Below are 19,732 nucleotides of genomic sequence, written 5' to 3' on the forward strand. Positions count from 1 at the left end.
TGGCAGACCCAGAACTACGTGAAGTATTGCGCAACATTGTGAGTCACTTTGAACTGCAGATTTGTTTCTCACAGTCACAGAACGTAAGCAAAAACCTGAAAATAAGTCAGCCATTTATCCCATCGTTCAGCAACACAGAAATCAAAACAGAGAAAGAACAGAAATGATCTATTCTTCTTTGTTATATTCTCTATGCTACAAAGCACATGAAATGTTATAAACTATTTGGTTAGGACTAAAGAATATTATTGGAAAGTGTTGTGCAGTTGATCTTAGCCTGCCAATTGTGCGGAGAGATATTCAAGTGGAGCAACTATCAACTATAATAAAAAAAAACAAAAAGGATCATATTTTGAATTCAATAAAACTTTTTAGGTAATTCTGATTACTTTTAAACTTTTGTGGCTGAACCAGTGAATGAGGGATTCCATTAGTGCAGACATATCAATGAAAATTTAAATGTCCTTTTTCATTTTTACTGATTTGGACTCATCTTTATTAAGATTAACATAATCTCTAGAATAAACCTACAGTATATTATTACTGGAAAACAAAACCTATTATGGGAGTAAATCTTGCAAAGCATTTCCACTGCAGCTATTCTTTCTGTCTTCAACATTACAAGCAAGTGTTTTCTTATTTAAAGTCATTTTAACTGAACAAGTTCTTAAAATTGCTTCATATCACATTATTCTGCCCTTATGAAAGATCTTTAGTTTGTAGCTCATAGTTGATGCCTTGCTCAAAAAGTGGTCATGAAAATATCTTGGTGCTTTAGATGAATCCAATGTCATATTTGATCTGAGTAATTATAAATGTGTTTTCATGTTATCAGAATTACACAATATGTGCGCAGGTATTGTTTGAAATTAAACATGAGTATTTGACAGATTTAATTGAAAGCTCTTTTGCTTTCTCTTAAGTTTGTATACTTTGTGAATTTATTGAAAACATCCATCCTCTTTCCTATAGGGGCCAACTTCTAAGGAATAGCATTTTGGTTTAGAATAAAATTTTGTCTATATAATCTCAAAATTGTGTGTCAAAAATAACAATCCCTTGAATTTGTGAAACTGAAATCATGTGGATTTGTTCTTTATGTCTGATTGGTACCAGAAATAAACCTGAATTTCAGTTGGTTTTAGGTTAAATCAGCAACCACTTATTTTGTTCAGAGTGATAATAATTTGCCTGATGCATGCAACTTTACTGTTTAGATGTGAGCATTGCTAATTTAATATACAAGTTATTAGTAGATAATACGATGTGCTTGTATCTTAAAGGATTTAGCATTTCAAGAAGGCAGTTCCCCACACCTTTCTCAAGAATAAATACTGATCTTGCAATAGATGACTAAATATAAAGGAACATTCTCCATTCAACATAATTTCTATCTTCCTTCTATTGCTGAATATCTTACTTGGCACTTGGAACACCATTGATAGAAGTCATGCAATAGAATCATAGAGAACAGAGGAAATTCATCAGCCAATTGTGTGCATTCTGGCCAAAAATGTATAGATTAATTCTACCTCTTGGCTCCTGGTCTACAGCCCCGCAGATTATGGCTCTTCTACTGATCACCTTGGTACTTCCTTAATATGGCAAGATTTGGTGCCATATTAAGGAAGTACCCTTTGTAGGCAGTCAGTTCCAGTCCTCACTGCAGATTGTGAAACAATCCCCTTTAGCAACTCCCCTCTAATCCGTTGATCAATTAACTTAAATCTGTGACCCATTAATTACTGAACTCTCTGATAAAGGAAATTGATCCTTTCTATTTAATCTGTCAAACCACTCATAATTTTATATAGTACATCTCAGTTAAATCTCCTATGAGTATATGTAAAGTAAAGCAAAGCACTGCAAGTTGTGGAAATCTGAAATAAAGCAGAAAATAACACAAATACTTCTTACGGTCTATTTTGTTCCAAAGAAAATAATCCAGGCTAAATAGCTATTCATAACTAATTTTTCAGCCCTCTCAACATCCTCGTAAGTTTCCACTGCACCCTCTCTAGTGTCATCACACCCTTCCTGCGGTGTTTTCAGTACTCTTATTGTGGCTTAGTTAATGTTTCTTACAGTTCTGGAATGACCTCCCTTCTCTATAAGCTAGACATCCATCAGTAAAGGCAAGTATCCTGTATGCTGCCTTAGCCTGTTCTGCTGCTTTCAAAATTGGTGGATATTCCCTCCAAAATCCTGTTGTTCCCCAGGATTTGTAATGATCAAAGATCTATGGCAAGTGAATTGGTTTGGTAATCATTATCACTGGTGAGTTCTAATGGAATTAACTATTCTTGTGTGATTACTTCAGGTTCTGACATTTTTTGAAGAGTTGAAATGCTAGTATTACCTCTGATTACAATCTTATATTTTCAGATGTTCAAATGGAAACACATTCTAATCTGAAATTTAATATGTATGCCTTTAACAATGATATATCCGTACCAACTGAACATAATAGAACTCTGACTCTTCACACAATCATGTGAAATGAAGCCGTTCAATTATCTTAAATATCCCTCCAATTAGTCCAATCTGCTCTTTGCCAAAGCCCTGCAAACGCTTCCTTTTCAAGTGTTCATTCAATTCATTTTTCAAGTACCATTGAATCTGCCTCCACCGTCATTTCAAACACTGCATTCCAGATGTTTTAAAGCAATGATTATCATCAAATGCATTCATAAGCTATTTAACTGTGATTCTAGGAATAAGGGAAAGTTGTGCCCGAATATATGGAATATGGAAATCATAAGCTTTGTTTTGGCACAAAAACATATATTTTTGTTGCTAAAAGTTTATTTTTTAAAAATCAGTTCTCGCAGTGCCAATTATTATTGACTTTTTTATTTAAAGCATCTGGGTACTGTTAAGAATTCAGTATACATCGACAGTTTCATGAATAAAAACTATCAGCGTGAATGGCTCATGTTGTTTTGATCAGCCACACAATAAAACTTAGAATATAGACAGCAAATCCAACAAAACTGGAGTACTTGGCTTAGTACTACATGAGATGATTAGCAACAAATTTTTTGATGATGTAATCAAAACACAAGATACTGCTGATAATCAGTAGGTCAAGCAGCATGTCTAGAGAGGGACACTGACTTAATGTTTAAGGGAGGTGACAGCATTAATTCTATTTTTCTCTCTCCACAATTGCTGAATGACTTTTTGAATATTTCTATCACTTCCTGTTTTATTTTAGACTCCCAGCATCATTTTATTTCTCTTTCCTGATTAAGTAGTGTGTGTTTATAATTACAATACAACAAAGCGCCATCAGAATTCGGAGTTAAATTCCAGCACAAAATGTAAGGAGTTTGTAGGTTCTCTCCCATGACCATGCCGGTTTCCTCACAGTGCGTCGGTTTCCTCACAGTGCGTCAGTTTCCTCCCACAATCCAAAGATGTACCAGTTAGTAGGTTAATCAGACACTGTAAATTATACAGTATTGTGATTAGGCTCGAGTAAAATAGGTGGGTTGTTGGGCTAGAAGGACCTGTTCTATGATGTATCTCTAAATAAAATTTTAAATACTTGCTCTGTTCATCGATTGGTATAGTATGTGTCACTAGAATAAGTATGATATATATAGAATAGATAGTTTATGCTGCAGTTGTTCCCTACAATTTGCAAAACTGTATGCAAGGTTGAGCAGTTCTTTCACTTGCTCGTTGGCATTTCAGGTTGGTCTGTGAATGCACCAAACTGTTCATTATATATCCCTGTCATCTTCACCTATAAGCAGACTCCTCAAATTCCTCATCAGAATCACGTAGACAGAACTTGCTTTGCAGCTAGATAACAAAAAGCTGGCACCTGGGCTTTCTCTTCTGACTCCTTTGGCACCCAGACTATTCTGAGTTACTTTATACAGGAGTAAATTACCAGTGGCTGAGCTACTGGCTGAGAGTCTGATGAGACACTTTTTTTTTAGATTTGTCTCATTTGTTAGTGTTGTACCTACCAGCTATGCAAATGAAAGCTTTTGGCTCTCTGGGAGAAGGAAGGCACAAAAGTTGAATATGGCGAGAGGAGGGTAGAAGTTGGAGCTGCCATCTAATAATCAGACGAGATAGTGGGATGAGGGGGAAGTAAATGTGAGACGGATGATCATGTATCATCAGATGAAATCTATATCACTGCAGGCTGCTGCTCCAATTGTAATAGCTGAGCCATTGCAACCGTGCTCGTCCTCTGCCAATCTCCTGCTTATGAGCAGACTTTACCAGGAAAAAGACAGAGGGAGAATTGTGCTTGTGTGTCTTCTAACATGGTGATCTCCTTGTTGAGAATGAATAGCTGGCAATATGTAAAAGCTAAGAGATGTACATGTAGTCTTGGGATAACTATGAAGTGCATGAGGAGTGAAGGTACATATGAATTTTGGATATATGATTAATGTGGCATATATTACATAAAACAATTGTGTGTGGCTTGAAGTATAATTGTTGGTTGATGGTATTTTATGATGCTTTCGCTAACCTTAACTGCATGTATGAAATTGCTAAACTTCTTGTAGGACTGCATCTAGCTCCATCTCAGTACTTTTTTTTTTGTTTCCTTGTTTGATATCTCCTCTAACTGACTATCCAAAATAAGGGCTTCTTGGACCACAGTAGGTTGCAAACCAAAGCTTCAAAAGCCTAAATTAGAATGCCCACTCTCCCCCATGGGTGGTGCTAAGACTCCTGGCAAGTTCCAAAGACACATGGAATGTTTTCACCAACTCCGATCACAATGGCAAAGCCATGACTTTAGTTAGTGCTCACTGGCTTTAGTTAGATCAATGATCTAGTATAAAAATAATAAGGTTAGCACTGGCTGATAGTGGAAATCATGTTAATGAAGTTACAGCCCAATGCATGCCCTAAAGGTTCTCATTACCACACAGAATGCCCCTTATTCACTTTTGAGTTGTCAAGAACCAGAGGTTCCCAGGAACCAGTGAAAATGTTGCCCAACTTCAAGGAAGCTTTAAATCATAGAATTATAGAGTCATAGAACACTACAACAGAGAAGCAGGCCCTTCATCCCATCTAATCTACACTGAACTACTGATCTGCCTAATCCCACCAACCTGCACCTGGACCATAGCCCATCATACCCTTCCCATCCATGTACCTATCTAAATTTCTCTTAAATGTTGAAATCAAACCGGCATCCATGACTTCAGCTGGCAGCTCATTCCACACTCTCACCACGCTCTGAGTGAAGAAATTCCCCCTCATGTTCCCCTTAAACATTTCACATTTCGCCCTTAGCCCATAACCTCTAGTTGTAGTCTCACCCAACTTCAGTGGGAAAAGCATGCTTGCATTTCCACTATCTTTACCCCTCATAATTTTGTATACCTCTATCAAATCTCCCCTTATTCTTCCATGTTCTATGGAATAACATCCTAAGCTATTCAGCCTTTCCCTATAACTTTGGCCCTCAAGACCTGGCAACATCCTTGTAATTTTTTTCTGCACTCTTTTCAATCTTATTGATATCTTTCCTGTAGGTAGGTGACCAAAATTGCATATAATACTCTAAATTAGGCCTCACCAATGTCTTGTACAACTTCAACATATCATCCCAACTCCTATACTCAAAGCTTTGATTTATGAAGGCCAATGTGCCAAAAGCTTTCCTTATGACCCTACCTATCTGTGATGCCACCTTCAATGAATTATGGATCTGTATTTCCAGATACCTCTGTTCTACCGCATTCCTTGGTACCCTACCATTCACTGTATAAGACCTGCCTTGCTTGGTCCTTCTGAAGTGCAACACCTCACACTTGTCTGCATTGAATTCCATCTGCCATTTTTCAGCCCATTTTTCCAGCTGATACTGTTCCCTCTGCAAGTTCTGATGGCTTTCCTTGGCATCCACTATTTTGGTGTCACCTACAAATTTGCTGCTCCAGTTTACCACATTATCATCCAGATTGTTGATATAGATGACAAACAACAATGGACCCAGCACCAATCCCTGAAGCACACCGCTAATCACAGGGCTCCAGACAGAGAAACAATCACCTACTACCACTCTCTGGTTTCTGCAAACCCAATGTCTAATCCAAATTACTACCTCATCCTGAATGTGAAACGACTGAACTTTCTTGATCAAACTCCAATGCAGGATCCTGTCAAAAGCCTTACTGAAGTTCATGTAGACAACATCCACTGTCTTGCCTTCATCAACTTTCCTGGTAACTTCTTTGAAGAAATATCTGAGGCTGGTTAGACACAACCTACCATGCACAAAGCCACATTAACCATCCTTTAATCAGTCCCTGTTTATCCAAATATATATTCAGCCCTTTAGAATACCTTCTGGTAGCTTTCCCACCAGTGATGTCAGCCTCATGGTTCTATAATTTCCTGGCTTATTCTCAGAGCCTATCTTAAACAACAGAACAATAGCTATCCTCCATTCCTCTGGCACCTCACCCATGACTAAGAACATTTGAAATATACCTGTGCTAGGGCCCTTGCAATTTCTGTGCTAGCCTTCCACACATTCCAAGGGATTACCTTGTCAGGCCCTGGGAATTTATCCACCCTAATTTACCACAAGATAGCAAACACCTCCTCCTCTGTAATTTGTGTAGGGTCCATTATCTCACTGCTTCATTGCCTCACATCTATAGAGTCTGTGTCCATCTTCCAGATAAATTTAGATCCATAAAATCCAAAGATTGCCCCCATTTCTTTCAGCTCCACTCATAGATGACTACCCTGATTTTCCAGATTTCCCAATTTTGTTCCTTGCTATCCTTTTGCTCTTAATAGTGTTGTTGAAGCCCTTGGGATTCTCCTTCATCTTCTCTGCTAAAGCAATGTGATGCCTTCTTTTAGCCCTCCTGATTTCCTCCTGAAGCGTTCCCTTGCATTTCTTATACTCAACTATCTCATTTTCTCCTTGTACCTGCTATATATCCTCCATCTCCTTAACCAGTGTCTCAAAAAACCATGGTTCTTTAAACCTGTTTCCTTACCTTTTATTCTGACAAGAATATATTAACTTTTTTTCTCTTCTTTCTAATCTCTTTCTGCAACAGAGCTTAGAATAGGTGTTTTTCGGTGAATGACATGATCTGCCCAACATAGTGGACTGGAGTAACTAGAACCTAGGTGCCTGGGTTAAGGCAAGGGCACTGACATTAGTTTGCTAAAACTGAATTATCAATTGTCAATTTATCTAATGAGAACAACTTTGTCATGCTGTTCCTGTTTAAAAAAAAAGTCTTATTAAAGGTTGTACCAATTATTTTTGATCATTATATTAGCAGAGTTAAATGATACTTGAACTTTAGAAACATTACATTTAGTTAGCCCCCACCCACCCAACCACATGGTTCAATGCCATATCTAGGAAATGCTAAGTTGTCATATAAGACAATGACTTTAGCTCGGCATTCAAAACTGTGATCCTCTCTAAGCTATCGCCAAACTTCGCCAGCTTGGTATCAGCTCATCCCTCTGCAATTAGACCTTGGACTTTCTGACTAACAGACCCCAATCCATTAAGTTAGACAACCTCTCCTCCTCCACTCTCACCCTGAACACTGACGTGCCTCAAGGTTGTGTGCTGAGCCCTCTTCTGTACTCCCTTTTCACCTATGATCGCATATCAAGTTCGCAAACGACACACGGTGGTTAGCCTGATCAGAGGGGGTGACGAGACAACCTACAGGGACGAGGTCCAGCACCTGGCCGCGTGGTGTGCCAACAACAACCTGGCCCTTAACACCCAGAAGTCCAAGGAGATCATTGTGGACTTCAGGTATGCTAGGAACCACATTCGCGTCCCCAGCTATATCAACGGAGCTGTACTGGATCGTGTATCAAGCTTCAAATTCCTTATGGTCCACATTTCCGATGATCTCACCTGGTCCCTGAACTCCTCCATGCTGATCAAAAAGGTGCAATAGCACCTTTATTTCCTGCGGAGCATCAGGAAAGCGCACCTCTGTCCCAGGATACTGACGGACTTTTACCACTGTACCATTGAGAGCATACTCACCAACTGCATCTCAGTGTGGTATGGCAGTTGTCCCATATCGGACTGCAATGCACTCCAGCGTGTGGTGAAAACTGCCCAGCGGATTATCGGCACCCAGTTGCCCACCATTGAGAACATCTACCATAAACGCTGCCCGGACAGGGCGAAAAGCATTGTCAAGGATGCATCTCACCCTAACTATGGACTTTTTACTCTCCTCCCATAAGGTAGGTGCTACAGGAGCCTCTGCTCCCGCACCAGCAGGTGCAGGAAGAGCTTCTTCCCTGAGGCTGTGACCCTGCTGAACCTCACATCACAGCACTAAGCAGTATTGCACCCATATTGTACTGTCTCAATACTTTTATATTTGTGTGCTGTAGCAGTTACTTTTTATTTGCAGTTATTTTCTAAAAAAAACACTATTTTTTGCATTTCTGCTTAGATCCTAACAGCATTTCATTCGCTTCATATTTGTACTCAGCACAATGACAATAAAGTTGAATCTAATCTAATCTAATATAAATATATCTATTGTATATAGATGACATAAAATATCCTATAGCACACTGAAAAAGTGCAGAGAGGAATGGATGGTGTTTGGCCAACATATATTCTCTACTAATGTTGTCAAAGAAAATGAATTGGTTAGTCTTCTTATCACTGTATATGTAATCTTATTAATTTGCTTTAAACATCTGCCAACACTAAAAACAAAGATAATTTTCGTATATTGTTTGCAAAGTGTTTTGGAATATAAATACTATACTAATAGATTCACATTCAAAATATGACTTCTCTCTTTTCAATCTATTTTATTTGCAAAACACTAAGTTGTTTTTTCACTTGGTGATGATGTTAATTATACTGTTGTAGTTACGGTCTTTTTCTGGCGCCGATAAGTGGTGACTTTTTGCATGCAGGTCCGAAGAGAATTGTTAAATATTTCTGTTTAGGACTATCACAGTTGGAATCCACAGTCACAGCCTTGGGTACTTCAGTAATCAAAATCATTTTAAGATGTTTAAAAAATCTATTGATCCTCAAAATCGTAAGACCCCAGATTGCAGATTCAGGCTATGTGTGCTGTTCCCCTTTAAGAAAAAGAGAAAAAGGATATGAGGAAAGCATGCCAGCTTGCAAGTAAGATTGAAATGCAGAGCCTTTGGACCCCCATTCCCTACTAACTTGCTAGCAAATACTGTGGTGCTAGAAAGTTAATAAACCCTGTAGAATCTTCTCTGTTTCTGCATAAATATGACCTAAAATGTGATCAGATCTTCGCGCAAGTCCTAAAACTAGATAAAGAGAACACAATAAGTAAGTAAATAAATAAATAAATAAATAACACAAAAGGCATTGTACTTGTCCATTTATTTATTGAGAAAAATGGTTCAAATTTACATGTATTTATTGAAAGAGTATGTGAACATTTACTTTGAGTAACTGGTGTGACCCCCTCGTACAGCCAAACCTTTCCGCTAACTGTTAATCGGTTTGGAGAAATTTTAGGCCATCCCTCCTTATAAGACTGCTTCTACTCTGGGATGTTGGTGGACTTCCTTGCATGAACTGCTTGCTTCAGGTCTTTCCACAGCATTTCTATAGGATCAAAGTCAGGGCTTTGACTTGGCCATTCCAAACCATGAATGTTCTTCTTTATAAACCATTCTGTTGTTGATTTACTCTTGGCTTTTGGTTCATTGTCTTGTTGCGTTATCCAACTTCTATTAAGCTTCATGTGACGGACTGCTACCCTGACGCTCTCCTGTAAAATGCCTTTATATAATTTTGAATTCACTGTTCCCTCAATGATTGCAAACAAAACAGAGCCAAACTATGATACTCCTTCCACCATGCTTCACAATTGGGATGAGGTTTTGGTGTTGGTGTGCAGTACCCTTTTTCCTCCAAACATAGCAATGTGCATTTCTGCAAAAATGTTCAACTTTTGTCTCACCTGCCCACAGAACATTGTCCCAGAAGTGTTGTAGAACATTCAAGTGGTCTTTTGCAAACTTGAGAAGTACAACAACGTTTTTTGGAGTGGTAGTGGTTTCTTCCATGGTGTCCTTCCATGAACACCATTCTTGTTCAGTGTTTTTCTTATAGTGAACACATGAACAGAGACTTTAGCAGGTTCTAGAGATTTCTACAGGTATTTTGCTGTTAGTCTTGAGTTCTTTTTCCACCTCCTTCAGCATTGCACGTTGTGCTCGTGGTGCGTTCTTTGCAGGATGCCCACTGCTAGGGGGAGTAGCAATAGTACTGACTTTCATCCATTTGAAGACAATTTCTTTTACTGTGGACTGATGAACACTCAGTTCTTTAGAAATTCTTTTGTAGACTTTTCTAGCTTCATGCATCTCTACAATTCTTCTTCTAATGTCTTCTGAAAGTTGTTTTGATCAAGGCATGGTTGTTTTTAGGCCATTCTTGTGTAGCTTTGTCTTTGTGCTTGGGGTCATTGTCCCACTGGAAAACAAATCTTCTTGCAAGTCTCAGTTCTCTTGTTCACTGCATCAGGTTTTCCTCCAGGATTTTCCTGTATTGTGCTGCATTCATTTCACCCTCTACCCTCACAACCTTCCAGGGCATGCTGAAGTGAAGTATCCCCAGAGCATGATGCAGCCATCACCATGCGTCATGGTAGAAATGGTGTGTTTGGCTTATGCCAAACGTAAAATTTAGTCTGATGGCCAAAAAGCTCAGTTTTGGTTTCATCAGACCATAGAAACTTCTTACAGCTGACTTCAGAGTCTCCCACATGCCATCTCACAAACCCTAGCCAAGATTACATGTGATTTTTTTTCCAACAGTAGCTTTCTCTTTGCCACTCTCCCATAAAGCTGCAACTGGTGAAGCACTCGGGCAACAGCTGTTGCATACACAGTCTCTCCCATCTTAGTCACTGAAGCTTGTAACTCCTCCAGAGTTGCCATATGTCTTTTGGTGGTCTACCTCATTAGTCCCGTTCTTGCATGGTCACTCAATTTTTGAGGATGACCTGCTGTAGGCAGATTTATAGCTATGCCACATTCTTTCCATTTCTTGATGATTGACTTAACTGTACTCCAAGGGATATTCAGTGACTTGGAAATTTTCTTGTATCCATTTCCTGATGTATGCTTTTCAATAACCTTTTCACAGAGTTGCTTGGAGTGTTCTTTTGTCTTCATGCTGTAGTTTTTGCCAGGATACCGACTCACCAGCAGATGGATCTTCCAGATACAGGTGTATTTTTTACTACAATCAATTGAAAGACCTTGACTGTGCATTAGTGATCTCTATTTAACTAATTATGTGACTTCTAAAATCAATTGGCTGCACCAGTGATGATTTGCTGTGTCCCATTAAAGGGGGTGTATATTTATGCAATGAATTATTTTGTGTTTTTTATTTGTAATTAATTTAGATATCAGTTTGTAGAGATGTTTTCACTTTGACATGAAAGATTCTTTTTCTATAAATCAGTGTCAAAAAAGCCAATTAAATCCACTGTGATTCAATGTTGTAAAACAATAAAACATGAAAGCTTCCAAGGCACTGTATCACCTGAAGAGCTAGAGGAGCCAACGCATTTGACCACTGTTACACCACCAGCAAAATACTTACTGTGCCATCCCATGCCCACACTTTGGAGAGTCTAATCATTTGGCTGTATTTTCTACTCCCAGCATATAGGTAGAGACTAAGGACTGCAAACACCTGTGGTGAGGACCAAGAAATTATGATCAAGGGAGACAGGGAAGTGCTTACAGGACTGCTTTGAGTTGGTGGACTAGACAATATTCAGTGATTTAGCTTTGAATCTGAATCAATATGCCAGAGCTATCACAGACTTCATCAAGACCTGTGTAGATTAGTAACATAGAAAATAGGTGCAGGAGTAGGCCATTCGGCCCTTCGAGCCTGCACCGCCATTCAGTATGATCATGGCTGATCATCCAACTCAGAACCCTGTACCTGCCTTCCCTCCATACTCCCTGATCCCTTTAGCCATAAGGGCCATATCTAACTCCCTCTTAAATATAGCCAATGAACTGGCTTCAACTGTTTCCTGTGGCAGAGAATTCCACAGATTCACCACTCTCTGTGTGAAGAAGTTTTTCCTAATCTCGGTACTAAAAGGCTTCCCCTTTATCCTCAAACTGTGACCCCTCATTCTGGACTTCCCCAACATCGGGAACAATCTTCTTGCATCTAGCCTGTCCAACCCCTTTAGGATTTTATACGTTTCAATAAGATCCCCCCTCAATCTTCTGAATTCCAACGAGTATAAGCCTAGTCAATCCAGTCTTTCCTCATATGAAAGTCCTGCCATCCCAGGAATCAATCTGGTGAACCTTCTTTGTACTCCCTCTATGGCAAGGATGTCTTTCCTCAGATTAGGGGACCAAAACTGCACACAATACTCCAGGTGTGGTCTCACCAAGGCCTTGTACAACTGCAGTAGTACCTCCCTGCTCCTGTACTCGAATCCTCTTGCTATAAATGCCAGCATACCATTCGCCTTTTTCACCGCCTGCTGTACCTGCATGCCCACTTTCAATGACTGGTGTATAATGACACCCAGGTCTCGTTGCACCTCCCCTTTTCCTAATCGACCACCATTCAGATAATAATCTGTTTTCCTGTTTTTGCCACCAAAGTGGATAACCTCACATTTATCCACATTAAATTGCATCTGCCATGACTTTGCCCACTCACCTAACCTATCCAAGTCACCCTGCATCCTCTTAGCATCCTCCTCAGAGCTAACACTGCCATCCAGCTTCATGTCATCCGCAAACTTGGAGATGCTGCATTTAATTCCCTCGTCTAAGTCATTAATATATATTGTAAACAACTGGGGTCCCAGCACTGAGCCCTGCGGTACGCCACTAGTCACTGCCTGCCATTCTGAAAAAGTCCCGTTTATTCCCACTCTTTGCTTCCTGTCTGCCAACCAATTCTCTATCCACATCAATACCTTACCCCCAATACCATGTGCTTTAAGTTTGCACACTAATCTCCCGTGTGGGACCTTGTCAAAAGTTTTTTGAAAATCCAAATATACCACATCCACTGGTTCTCCCCTATCCACTCTACTAGTTACATCCTCAAAAAATTCTATGAGATTCGTCAGACATGATTTTCCTTTCACAAATCCATGCTGACTTTGTCCGAATTTCACCGCTTTCCAAATGTGCTGCTATCACATCTTTGATAACTGACTCTAGCATTTTCCCCACCACCTTTGAGCCTGTATGTGCTTTTGAGAACATGTTGGATATACCCAAACCAAAAGCCATAGATGAAGTCCAGGTAAACCTATAGAAGGCTATTTTAAGAGTAAAAAACAATTCTGATTAAAGTTAGACGTGGAATCAGATGCAATTCAGCTCTGGCAAGGTTTACAAGCATTTTCTTCCTACAATTTATTTATTTATTGTTTTATTTTTATTTATTGAGATACAGCACAAAATAAGCCCTTCTAGCCCTTTGAGTTGCACTACCCAGAAACCCCCAATTTAACTCTAGCCTAATCACAGGACAATTTACAATCACCAGTGAAATTACCAACTGGTAAGTCTTTGGACTGTGGGAGAAAACTGGAGTACCCAGAGGAAATCCACACGGTCACAGGCAGAACATACAAACACCTTACAGATAGCAACAGGAATTGAACCCAGGTCCACTGTACTAATCAACAAACACCACTGTAAAGTGCTGTGCAAACCACTATGCAACTATGCCATTACAAGGTGAAACGTAAGATCATGAATACTTAGTGTAATGCTTCACTCCCAGATGAGCTCAATGCCTTTTATGCGCGCTTTGAAAGGGAGAATAAAACTACAACTGTGCAAATCCCTGCAGCATCTGTGATCTCTGACTTGGAGGCCAACATCGGAACATTTTTCAAGAGGGAGAGCCATCACAAGATGTCAGGCCCAATGGTGTACCTGGTAGGGCGCTGATAACCTGTGACATCTTTAATCTCTCACTGCTGCAGTTGGAGGTTTCCACCTGTTTCAAAAGGGCAACAATCATACCAGTGCCCAAGAAGAACAGAGTGAGCTACCTCACTGACTATCACCCAGTTGCACTCTCATCTGCTGCAATAATGTGCTTTCAGAAGTTGATCATAGCCAGAATCAGCTCCTGTCTAAGCAAAGACCTGGACCCACTGCAATTTGCCTGTTACCAAAATCTACAGTGGATGCATTCTTACTGGTTCTCCACTCAGCATTTGACAGACTTTGAGTACCTGGACAATAGCAATACCTATGTCAGGGTGCTGTATATTGATTACAGCTCAGCATTCAACACGTTCATACCCTCGATACTAATCAACAAACACCAAAACCTGGGCCTCTGCATCACCCTCCGCAACTGAATCCTTGACTTCCTCATCGGGAGACCACAGTCAGTGCAGACTGGAAATAACATCTCATCGCTGACAATCAACACTAGCGCACCTCAAGGATGCGTGCTTAACCCACTGCCCTACTCTCTACACCCACAACTATGTGATTAGGCACAGCTCCAGCACCATCTATATAAATTTGCCGATGACACAACTCTTTTTGGCAGAATTTCAGATGGTAACGAGGAGGCGTGAGATAGATCAGCTGGTTGGGCGGTGTCGCAACAGCAACCTTCCAATTAACATCAGAACAATCAAGGAATTGATGGTGGACTTTAGGAAGGGGATGTCAACGGAGAACATACCAGATTTAAGGATCAGCTGTGGAAAGGGTGCACAGTCCAAGTTCTTGGGTGTCAAAATCTATGAAGATTTATTCTGGGCCCAACATATTGATGCAATTACAAAGAAGGCATAAGAGTGGCTATATTTCATTAGCATTTTGAGGAGCTTTGGTCTGTCAAAGACTCCAGCAAACTTCTACAGATGTACAGTAGAGAGCATTCGAATTGATTGCATAACCATCCGGTATAGAGGGGCTTCTGCACAGGGTTGGAAAATGCTGTGGAAAGTTGCAGGCTCAGCCAGCTCCATCATAGGCACTAGTTTGCCCAGCATCGAGGACATCTTCAAAGAGCGATGCCTCAAAAGATGGCATTCATCAGTAAGGACCCCCATCACCCAGGACATGCCTCCGCTGATTCCTGCCATCAAGGAGGAGGTACAAGAACCTGAAGACTGCATCAATTCTCTTGGGTACACAGGGTCATGCAGTTTTATAAGAATATCAGCTGATAGGTTGTTCCTAGCATCTTGGAGAACTGGTCACAATGCTTCTGCAGACTCCGACTGTCTCGCTTCCTTCTGGAATCCAACAGCCTCGATAATGTTGAGATCAGGACTCTGTGCAGGTCATACCATCTGTTGCAGAACTCCCTGTTCATCTTTTCATTGAACATAGTCCTTTATCACATTGGTTGTGTGTTTGGGGTCATTGTCCTGCTGCAGAATGAAGTTGTGACTGATCAAATTCCTCCCTGATGATATTGCATGATAGATGAGAAACTGTTTGTACTTCTCAGCACTGAGGATTCCATTAATTCTGACCAGATCACCAACTCCATGCAGAAATGCAGCCCAGACATACAGGTAACATCCACCGTGCTTCACTCTTAGTTGCAGACCCTCATCCAAGTTGTATTGCCCAGCTCTTCTCCAGACAAACTGCCTCCTATTTGAGCCAACAATTTTAAGTTTTGACTCGTCAGCCCAGAGCATTTGCTGCTACTGTTTAGCACCGCAGTTCTTGTGTTTTTGTGCAGAGGTGAGTCCTTTGGCTTTGTTTCCACCTTGGAGGGATGACTTTTTGGCAGAAACTTACATGAAGATCACTTCTGATCTTCACTTCTCCAGACTGTAGGGATGCATTTGGATTCAATGGTTTCTGTAAGTTTACAGCTGATAGCAGTGCTGGACCTCTTCTGAGTTAGAAGGGACACCAGTTTGATGTATCTCACATCTGCTGCACTCAGTTTCTGTGGCCGACCACTGCATTTCTGATCTTCAACCTTGCCCATTTCTTTGTGCTTCTTCAGAAGAGCTTGGACAGCACATCTTGAAACTTCTGACTGCCATGACATTTCTGCTTGGAAGAAACTTTACTGATGCAGGATGGCCAACTTGTGTCTCATTGATATGCTCACTCTTGTCGTGGTGTAAGAATTGATGATTTGAAAGTTAAACTGGAACACCTTCCGCACCTTTGTCTTTTAGTTTTCGTTGGCCTTCATCCAGTTTGATTCCTTCTACATCCAATTCAGTTAATCAGTTTAGTTCATTCTTCTCACTATGTCATTGATCATTAGCACCTGTTTGTTATCTTTGTTTAATCATACACTGGCCTATATACCTACAAAGTAATCAGAATTTATTTGAAAAGTGGTCTATTACTTAATATGTTATCTTTCTTCAATGAAATACAAAAAAAAAATCTCTGTACCATTTAATTTTTTGGAAAATGAATGTTTGGAAATATAAAATTTGCTCTTTTTTTTACTGACAAAATTTACAAAACAAAATAAACATCTAAAACAAAATTAACATAAAAAATCTAAAACAACAGGAATTCTGCTGATGCTGGAAATTCAAGCAACACACATCAAAGTTGCTGGTGACTCGAAGGGTCTCGGCCTGAAACGTCGACTGTACCTCTTCCTAGAGATGCTGCCTGGCCTGCTGCGTTCACCAGCAACTTTGATAAAAAATCTAGAGTGGCTAAGACTTTTGTGCAGCACTGTATATATTTGTAATTTTTGGGTGTTTAGTATTATGTTTGCATTGTACAGCTGCAACAAAACAACAAATTTCAGGATATATACCAGTGATATTAAACCAGATTTTGATTCTGATTATTACTTCCATTTTAGGTGTTAGAGAGGAGGTTGTTATTGGCTTTAAAGAAGTAGGCTAGGAATTAAAATTGGAAAGTGTGAGTTGCAGTAGTGAGAAGTAAAGGAAGATCAATTATATCATTAGAAGGAGATAAAGGTTTAAGAAGGTAATAGTGTATAGTACATGAAGACATAAGGAACAAAGAATTGCACAGCACAGGAGCAGGATCTTCAGTCCATCAGGCCTCCTCCTACCATGATGTCAATCTATTTAATCTAATCTGCATGTGATATGTAGCCCTCTCCTTCATGCTTGTTTCTGTCTAATTGATAGCTTCGTGGCCAACACAAAGATAGGTTGAGGGGCAGGTGGTGTTGAGGAAGCAGGGAGTCTGCAGAAGGACTTTGACATATTAAGAGAGTGGGCAAAGAAGTGGCGGATGCCAAACAGTGTAGGGAATTATTGGTCCTGCATATTGGTAGAAGGAATAAAAGTGTGAACTATTTTCTAAATGGAGAGCCAATTCAGAAATCATGGGTACAAAGGGACTTGAGAGTCCTTGTGCTGGATTCCCTGAAGATTAACTTGCAGGTTGAGTCAGTAGTAAGGAAGGCAATACAATCTTAGCATTCATTTTGATAGGCCTAGAATATACAGTAAAAGCAAAGATGTAATGATGAGGCTTTATAAGGCATTGATCAGACTACACTTGGAGTATTGTGAGCATTCTTGGTCCCTTATCTGAAAGAAAGGATGTGCTGGCATTGGAAAGGAGGTTCTCAAGCATGAAGAGGTTAACATATGGAGAGTGTTAGATGGCTCTGAGCCTGTACTCGCTGGAGTTTAGAAGAATGAGGGAGAATCTCATTGAAATCTATTAAATATTGAAAGGCCTACATAGGGTGAACATGAAGAAGATGTTTCCAATAGTGGTGGAGTCTATGACCAGGGGACACAGCCTCTGAATACAAGGATGTCTCTTAAGAACAAAGATAAAGGGGAATTTAATTTCACTAGAGGGTGGTGAATCTGTGGAATTCATTGCCACAGCCAGCTGGTGAAGCCAAGTCTTTGGGTATATTTACTGGATATATTTATTAAATGCCCTTACTCATCAAGAGGCTGATAGGCTCTTGATTAGTAAGGGCATTAAAAGTCACGGAGAGAATGGGGTTGAGAGGGAAATCAAGTCAGCTGTCATTGAATGGCAGAATAGACTCGATAGTCCAAATGCTGCTCCTTTATCTTATAGTCTTATGGTCTATCTTTGCACTTTGAATAGTGTTATGAGATCTTTGATTTTCAATTGAATGGTATTATAGGTCAGTTACATTATGAGCAGACATGTACCTACAATATAAACCAGGTAATGACTGAGGAACACTCTTCATTCTGTTCAGTTGCTGAAGTGGAATTTCACATTAATGCAGCAGCAAGAATTATGCTGATCCTCAGGACTGGATAGTGCAGCTGAATACAGGAAAAGAGAGTGAAAGGTTCAAGAACCAGGATGAGCAAATGTGATTAATATTGTTCCATCCAATGATAAATACCGGTGGGGACCACTGACTGTTCCAGTGTTGAACCTTAATTCTGTGCCTCGGAGGTCCATAGAACTGCATAACATAATGAGAGATCAACTAGCCTAGCTCATAAATGAGAATTGCCATGGTGCATTTGGTACTGATTTCTGGGATTCCTTACAGTCTACTCCAAATGTAAAGAAAACCAAAACTGATTTGGTAAGATTGTTCAGATAATGCAAATAGACAAAAATACTTCAGTGGTGTGTGCTAATAATTTGCTTTGGACAGTCCAAAGCTTTGAAATCTTTGTAAATATAAGTTAGCAAAAACAGCCTTTTTAAAACAAGGCAGTCATTAACTTGAATCAGTAGAGTTCGTTTGGTGCTGAAATTAACTCCTGCCTGCTAAATATCAGACATGATTCAGCAGTTGCTCTCTTGCCCCCAATTCAGAAGATTGTGGGTTCAATATCTACAGTAAAAACTGAATGCATCATCTAGGATCTCAAAAATGTTGTACTGAGGAAGTGTTCATTATCAGCGGTGCCTTCTTTTAGATAAGGTCCTAGGCTCATGAGTTCGAATCCAGCTGGCTCCCTTGCACGCTTTCCATCCGTGCTGGGTTGAGCGTTGAGCTAGCAACTCGGCTTCGTAAAAATAAGAAAGCCTGCTAAAAAACGCCGTCATGACGGCATCCCAATGACTCCACTCAGAGTTAAGGGCTTTCTTCTTCTTCATGTCTAATTTCTGTGACAGTAGTCAAAATGGAGGAGTCCTCTTGCTATCATGGGCACTACGAATTTCTTCTCCAACTTCACTAAAATACATTATCAGTTCATATCCTGTTGAAGCTCATCTTGTCTTTGTTTCCCTACATCATAACATATGAAACACACTACAATGACTTTGGGATGTTCTAAATAATGCAAACAATTTTGTTTTATATTTTTCTTATTTTTCCTGCCAATGAATTCCCATGTCAGACTAGCCTAGTGGCTAAATTGATTACTCTGTATAAATACATTATTAAAATAAAACATAACACTATTGTCATTCTTAGTAGTTGAGCTCAGGATTATCTGGGTTATTTGCAAACCTTTTCATTGCTTCGATCTCTTTTTCTTCTTTTCTAATTTGAATATGAAAAGCTTATTCAATTCAAAGGCCATCACTTTAATGACACTTGGCAGTCATTTGATTTATTAGGTTTAGAGGAAAAAAATCCACTAAATTTTTCATCATGCCATGCTAATCCTCGTAATATTGCCAGATGAAGCCTTGTACCTGTATTAGCAGAGACAGAATGGTGCGTAATTTTCTTGCCATCTTTGTAAAATTTCCATGAATCTTCTGAATAATAAAACAGATTTCTTGAAATATTCAGATTTAGGTTTGCCGT

The 19,732-nt window shown here is 39.7% G+C and overlaps 1 protein-coding gene across 4 annotated transcripts in view; it reads left to right on the top strand.

Annotated features, from left to right (window-relative positions):
• Positions 1-19,732, top strand: part of rpgrip1l (RPGRIP1 like) — a 193,869-nt gene that overhangs the window by 155,112 nt on the left and 19,025 nt on the right. The gene's annotated exons all lie outside the window — the stretch shown is intronic.

The sequence above is a fragment of the Mobula birostris genome, chromosome 15 (genome assembly GCF_030028105.1).
Source record: "Mobula birostris isolate sMobBir1 chromosome 15, sMobBir1.hap1, whole genome shotgun sequence".
NCBI classification, from domain to species: domain Eukaryota; kingdom Metazoa; phylum Chordata; class Chondrichthyes; order Myliobatiformes; family Myliobatidae; genus Mobula; species Mobula birostris.